Source organism: Coenobita brevimanus, chromosome 49, assembly GCF_032717465.1.
Source record: "Coenobita brevimanus isolate Jiangsu-jjx chromosome 49, ASM3271746v2, whole genome shotgun sequence".
Lineage (NCBI taxonomy): Eukaryota > Metazoa > Arthropoda > Malacostraca > Decapoda > Coenobitidae > Coenobita > Coenobita brevimanus.
The window spans coordinates 16,982,353-16,990,400 of NC_137002.1; the positions used below are offsets into that span (position 1 = coordinate 16,982,353).

The 8,048-nt window shown below is 39.4% G+C and overlaps 1 non-coding gene across 1 annotated transcript; it reads right to left on the reverse strand.

The window, feature by feature from the left end:
* Window positions 1-3,042: 3,042 nt before the first annotated feature.
* On the reverse strand, window positions 3,043-3,161 carry LOC145399559 (5S ribosomal RNA). The gene has a single exon (XR_013897313.1). It is a non-coding gene; the product is annotated as a 5S ribosomal RNA (ribosomal RNA).
* Window positions 3,162-8,048: the final 4,887 nt, after the last annotated feature.

Here is an 8,048-nt window from a genome sequence, read left to right on the forward strand (position 1 = left end):
CACTACTTTTCTTAGGGGTAGAGGTCACGGGGCCCTTTGCAATGGGCGCAGAAGCGGCAGGAATGGCAGGGCGCGAGTGTGACATGGTTTCACTACAGCAGAGGACAAGGAACTAAATGCCGTGGCTTATCTGAGAAGGAAGGGTTGACAATGACACTTAGGCTGACTGCTGCTAACATACATGCTAATTTTTTATAGGTAGAAAATCTCGGCAATACATAAAGAAATAGGTAGTTCCAGGTGAATGTAAATGTCACTTAGGCTTCTCCTTTCCTTTCTGATATATATTTTTATTACAGACATCGATTACAAGGCATAATTCAAAGGGGAAATTACCGTGGTAATGTAGCGAATGAATGCATGTGAGGTGTTGTCAGGTGATAATTAGCCAATTCCTGGTGTATAACACTATCACTTACCTGATTTTTTTTTGGTATATATTATTTTGTATAAGTATAGGGCATAGGGCTTATTTCATTCATTCATTCATTGCCAGATGCCATGTATCCCAAACGGGGTGGCCAACGGCTTAGAGTTAATTGTTTTACAGGGAGGGGCACTAACCCTCCACCAACCCCACTTGACACGTAGGGATGCCAACAGCATCTGGTGTTCCCAGGCGGTCACCCATCCAAGTACTAACCAGACCCAACGTTGCTTAACTTCACTGATCGGACAGGAAGCAGTGTAGGGCTTATTTCAATGGATGAAATCTGTGGAAAAATCCGGGGGAAATTTGCGTAGCGCAGCGCGGCGTGGGAGGTGAGAGGACACAGTAATTGAGGGCAGGTAGGGAGGGGAGTCACGAAGGGGGTAAAATCGCTAAAATGTCAACAATGGATGTGAGTACAGATGAGATTTGGAGTGCTGACTAGTGTTAGACATTGGCAGTACTGATAGATGATACAAGCCACCACTTGAGAGCCCGGGATAATTCAAAATAATACACAATCACAAAAGAGGTGCCCCGCGGTATGATCCATTGTGGCTGAGCGTCACGAAAGTGATGCCCCGCGGTTAAGTGGTTAAGCAAAGTTTACCAGCATTTCTCCTCTTTCGTTTCCTTCTCCCACTCCAAGTTTTCCCATACATGTTTCTCCATTTTTTGATTTTCCAACGTTTGCACTGAAGTCTGCCCTGAGTATACTATATGTGGGAATTTCTTCTTCCATAATCTGGGAAATGTCATCATAGAATGTTTCAATTTCTTCATCTGAGCTCTGAGAAGTTGATATATATATATATATATATATATATATATATATATATATATATATATATATATATATATATATGCACGGTGTAACGCGACGTATGACAAAAACTTACACCGATGATCTACCATGTAATTTTGAGTATATTTTGTTCTATAAACATATGCTCTCTGCGACCCCAGTTCAGTGCCCAGCATTCTGCAGTTTTGTGTAAAAGCTTCGTCTCTTGCATGTGCCATTGGGTGAGAGCTTGGCAGGGCGACGGGAGACGAGTATTATTAGCTTATACTGTACTATACATGAAAATCCCATATCCTATCAGTACACACGAGTTTTAAGAAGAAACTTTACGTAGTCTATTGATTCTTTAACATCGTCATGCATTCATGCAATTCTTCTGCACAAATCGACTGTAATTAAGGATTAAATTCGAATTTTATGGCTTGCAAGGGAGTAGGGAGGGAGGGAGAAGAGGCTGGTGTGTTGTTGCCAGTTATGTAATATTTGGTTTGTAGGATGTTGCTACCAGCATTATCATAACACCCACAGCTCATTCAGTGAAAAAACGTTATTCTAAAGGGAGATTAGCCTCACTTTAAGTCAGGAAGAATATTATTATTTATTACAATTTTTCTGCTGCAAGTAAACGTGGCGCCCTTGGGTATCTCCATCTATGTTCCTCTCTGCAGCACTGGCATTACCATCGCAGAACCCGTAACAAAAATACACGATATCTGCATATTCTTCATTGCTGTACATATGTAGCATACTGTTTCATGAACATGTGAAGCTGAACCCGGTGAACAACAAAACGCGGGGAACAGTATTTGAAGTGTGTGCCTCCCCGCCATCCCCGACAAATGTTCCCGTTCAAATGACAGTGGACGCAGGGTTGCCAAGTCCTCATCAATCTCGCTAGTTTAGTCCTGAAAACTTGCTAGAATGTCGTTAGATAATAAACACTGCAAAATATCGCTAGAAAATACGATAAAATATTTAAAATATCACCTAAAAATGGCAAAAATATCCAGAATGTAGCTAGATATGATGTTGCCAGATGTTAGTGCTGCAAGTAGAAGCAAAAAATAGGTCTAGTTGCATAGGCGTTACATTGGCAATCCTGTATCACTGTTCTCACGTCATCATATGAAAAAAATGGTGCCACGTTTACTTGCAGCAGAAAAATTGTAATGAATAATAATATTACTCCTGATTTAAAGTGAGGCTAGTCACTCAGTAAAGTAATGTTCTTTCACTGAATGAGCTGTGGGTGTTATGATAATGCTGGTAGCAACATCCTACAAACCAAATATTACATAACTGGCACCAACACACCAGCCTCTCCTCCCTCCCTCCCTACTCCCTTGCAAGCCATAAAATTCGAATTTAATCCTTAATTACAGTCGAATTGTGCAAAAGAATTGCATCAATGCATGACTTGATGTTAAAGAATCAATAGACTACGTAAAGTTTCTTCTTAAAACTCGTGTGTACTGATAGGATATGGGATTTTCATGTATATTACGGTATAAGCTAATAATACTCGTCTCCCGTCGCCCTGCCAAGCTCTCACTCAATGGCACATGCAAGAGACGAAGCTTTTACACAAAACTGCAGAATGCTGGGCACTGAACTGGGGTCGCAGAGAGCGTATGTTTATATATATATATATATATATATATATATATATATATACTGTATATATATATATTCATCATTCATTCATTGCCAGACGCCATGTATCCCAGACAGGGTGGCCAAGGGCTTAGAGTTAATTGTTTTACAGGGAGGGGCACTAATCCTCCACCAACCCCACTTGACGTAGGGATGCCAACAGCATCTGGTGTTCCCAGGCGGTCACCCATCCAAGTACTAACCAGACCCAACGTTGCTTAACTTCGCTGATTGAACGGGAAGCGGTGTACTCAACGTGGTATGGCCGTTGGCACATATATATATATATATATATACATTTATGTATATATATATTTATGTATATATATATATATATATATATATATATATATATATAATAACCGCAGGAGAAATGAAAGGAGCGACAGTGAGTACTTTCGTATATTGCATCTTCAGAATGATACAGAAATGTCAAGGGTACAGGTCTTTTATGCACACCAGCAGCAGGGAGTGGCACACAGAACAATGGATGACCTGAATTAAAACTAATTGATACCTAGAACAATAGGTACCTGACTTTTTACCTAAGGGATTCACCTGACAACACGGTTAAATATTGCAGCTTAACTCTTGCACACCTGCAGCAGGGAGTGGCACACAGAACAAAGGATGACCTGGATTAAAAATAAGCGATGCATAGAACAATATGTACCTTGATGAGGGTTTTTTTAATTATGTGTGTTTTTATTGTGTTCTCATATTTCAGTACTACTTGTATATTAAGTTTCTTCAGTATGTAAACATCAAGAAAATTTTCATAGAAGGGGAGGACAAGGGTTCTTTGAGTATTCTGGCGATCTGGCTTACTAGTTTTCCCTTCAAGGAATTGTTTCTTGGCTGTACTGTGGCACTGAGTTAGTATACTTGGTGGATATTTTAGCTTCTCTCCAATGCTTTGAATCATATTTAGTTAATCATCTAAACATTCTGAGCTGAAATTCTATATGTGCTCAAGTACATCAATATGAACACAGATCTTTTTATATTAATGTGATGGTTTGAATAATATTGCACATTCGACATTATATTTGTAGGTTTTCTGTATACTTTAGTCTTCAAAACACTTTTGTCTGTGACAACGTTTGCATAAAAAAATGGCAGTTCATTATCCATTTCCACCTCATGAGTAAACTTTATTGATGGAACCAGCGAATATAATTTCAGAAGACATTCATCAATGGGATGACTGTTAGGCCAGAAGCACAGGATATCATCAATGTATCGGAACCAAATTATGTTTTTCTCCTTTACGGAGGTCAGTAAATGTTTCTCAAAATATTCCCTGTAAATATTTGCCAGAACTGGGGAGAGGGGATTACAAATGGTCATACCAAATTTTTGTGTGTAATGACTTAGGAAATGTGCTTGGAGGAATGAAAAAAAGTGTTTAGATGTCATTCGCTTAGAATGGATATAAAATGAAGGCTGCTTGAGGATGTAGTGATACCGACTGCATTATATGGGGCTGAAACATGGAATATGGATGTAGCAGAAAGGAAAAGTTTGAATGTAATGGTGATGAGGTGTCTGAGGAGTATGTGTGGAGTGATTCGTATGGACTGAGTGGGAAATGATGAAGTGCAAAGGAGAGCAGTAGTTATGCGGGAGATGGCTGACTGAGTTGAGCAGAGGGTGTTGCAATGGTCTGGGCATGTGGAGAGAATGGATGAAGTGTGACTGGTGAAAAAGATAACTGGATCAGATGTGAGAGGTTGAGAGTAAGACCATGAATAGGATGGATGGACAGTGTGAAAAGAATGTTAGATGCGAAAGGGATGTCTGTTGAGCAAGGAAGAGCTTCTGAGCATGATAGGAATGATTTTTTTTTTTTTTTTCATTTCCTTTCTTTTTTCGTAAGCTCGAGTATCATTTCTGAATACTTTTTGGCTTTGGTTGTATTTTCCTACTACCTCCTCTGATTTTCTTAGCACTTTTGTTAGTCTGTCATTCAGCTAATCAGTGTCACATTCAGCATTACTTAGAGCCTGAAATCTGTTCCTTATTTCCAACTGAATGACTGCTTTGTTTTCATTTACTTTTATTGGACATATCTTTTTATCGTTACTCATCTTCTTTCTTTCACTTTTGAAATTGAATCTGGCTGTGCAACCCACGATTCTATGGTCACTTCCGATATTTACTTCGTTGATAACTGTGACATCAGTGATCGCGTTATTCTTATCGGCTATAATGAAGTCGATTTCATTCTTTGTTTCTCCATATGGGCTTCTCCAGGTCAACTTTCTCCCTGTTCTTTTGTGAAAGAATGGATTCATTATTCTCACGTTATATAATTCAGCAAAGTTTACTAGCATTTCTCCCTTTCGTTCCTTTCTCCCACTCCAAATTTTCCCATACATGCTTCTCCATTTTTTTTTTTTTTCCAACTTTGCATTGAAGTCTCCCATGAGTATAGTATAGGTCGTCTTTTCTTCTTCCATAATCTGGGAGATGTCATCATAGAATGTTTCAGTTTCTTCATCTGAGCTCTGAGAAGTTGGTGCATAATATTATACTTGTATTACTTTCAGGACATATTCTTTGCAGACTCCATTTACCACCAGTTGCTCGGTCATATACACTGCTGTATTTAACAATGGTGTCTGCAAGATCTCTGTTAATTAGAAATCCTACACCACTAACTCTTTCATTTGCCTTCCTTTGTAGTAAAATGGGTGGTTGCCGTCTTCAAGCTGAATTACTTTTTCTTTTTTTTCTGTGAGTCTCACTCAAACGTACAATATCCCAATTACTGTTTCTCAGTTCAGTCATTAAGTTATCAAGTTTGTAATCTTCTACGAGGCTTCTTACATTGTATGCATAGATCTTCATGGATTTCAGATTGTTTAATATCCCAGTCTCTAACTTGCCAAGACAGTGCCTACTCACTTTCGGTGGCCCACTGCTCGTAAGCACAGGAGGCAGTGCGGTTGGACCTTTAGCAGACGATGATCCAATAGGAACGCCCATCAAATCATTTGCAATAGAACTCATGTTTGGGTGGAAGGATTGTGGCAAATATTCTCACCTCCCTGCCATGTAGATTCTGGTCAGATGTAATTTTTTTTGCCACCTTATTCGTTATACCCGGTGGAGCCCTATATATCTACAGGGGATCCCATAGTTCGTGCCGTCTAAGACGGTACCTTGTATATCTACAAGGTCTTCTCCTATAAGCCACCCAGGGATGCGCCAGGTAGCAGTAGGATCCTGCCCCTGGATATATATATATATATATATATATATATATATATATATATATATATATATATATATATTAATAATTATCTAAAAATGATGACAGTGATGAAGATAAAGGTAATGATGATGATGATGATGATAAAAATTATGAATATGCAGATGAAGATGATGATGAGGATAATAATGAACATGATGATAATGAACAGCGTGGTGGAATGAAGAGGTGAGACAGGCTGTGGCACAAAAGAAGAAAGCATACAATGAATGGATGAGAAATGGGGAGTGGAAGAAATTGAGAGGCGGAAGAGAGAGTTAAATGTAGAAAGAACGAGAGAGGTGAAAAGATTAGTAAGAGTAAGAAGAGAGTGGAGGAGGACTTTGGAAGGAACTTGAGTGTAAAGTGGAGGGACTGTAAGAAAATGTTCTGGAAAGAGAGTGAAAAGAGTAAGACAGGGTGAAAGTGAAGTTAGCAGGGGAGTGAAAGATAAAAATGGTAGATTACTAGTGGAGAAGGGAGAAGAAGTGAGCAGATGGAGAGAAAACTTTAAGGAATTGTTGAACATAGATGATGGAAGCAATGCGAGTATAAGTGGCTGGGGAATGGCTGGGAGAAGGAGAGAGGTGAGAAGACAGGAAGAAATCAGTAAGATAGAAGTTGTGAAAGCAATAAAAAAAGTTAAATTGGGGAAAGCCCCAGGAATTGATGGAGTGTGTGGTGAAATGCTGAAGCATGGGGGAGAGATAGTAGTAGAATGGATGTGGAAAATGTGCAGATTGGCCTGGGAGGAAGGTAGAGTCCTGGAGGATTGGAAGTCAGGTATAATTATTCCCTTGTACAAAGGTAAAGGGGAAAAAGAAGTGTGTGGTAATCATAGGGGCATCTGTCTTCTTAGTATAATAGGAAAAGTGTATGGTAGGATACTTACTGACTGAGTTAGAGAAAGAACAGAGGAATTAGTTGGAGAAGAACAGGGAGGCTTTAGGAAGGGAAGAGGTTGTGTAGATCAGATATTCATTCTTAGATCTTTAGTGGAAAAGTTTCTAGAGAAGGGAAAGAAGTTGTATGCAGCTTTCATGGATTTGGAGAAAGCATATGAATGGGTGGATAGACATGGATTGTGGAAACTATTAAGAATATATGGAGTAGATGGGAAGTTGTTGAATGCTGTGAAGAGTATGTATGATGGTACTAAGGCTGCAGTGCATGTGGATGGTGAACTGAGTGAATTTTTCTCTTTGAAGGTTGGGTTGAAACAGGAATGTGTCATGTCTCCATGGTTGTTCAATCTGTACATGGATGGGGTAATAAAAAATGAGGTACAAGGTAGGGTAGTGGATGTTGGAGTGGCCCTGGTGAGAGAGGGGAGTGTTTGGAAACTCTCTGTACTGTTGTTTGCAGATGATACTGTGTTGTTGAGTGAAGACGAAGGAGAGCCGGAAGGTTTGGTGGATGAGTTTGGGAGAGTGTGTAAGAAACGGAATCTAAAGGTAAATGTAGGGAAGAGTAAAGTGATGGTCTTTGAGAGATGTGAAGTCAGGTATTTCACTTGTGTCAACTGAAAAGTTAGTTATTGGTACTACGTTCTTTGATGCATACAGTTCTTTGTAAAATTCTTCCTCTCTCTTCAACATCTTATCTCTGCATTTAATAACATTAAGTCCCCGTCCCACACTCCCAGAGGCTCCAACAGCAGTAGTTCAGTACAGGAAGGACGTTGACCAGTGAGTAGTTCTTCCTGTGGTCAGCCTTCAGGTGTACAGTACACAAGATCAGCTGAGGCATTGTAAAACACTGGCTTCTTAAAGTTCACTGTCTTTATCTTCCAAATGGTTACACTTAATCCTTTCCAGTTTCACTTCACTATTCTCACAAGCACTGGAGCTATACACACTTTACTAATTGCAGTTACACTTAATGCTTGACAACACTTCACAGTT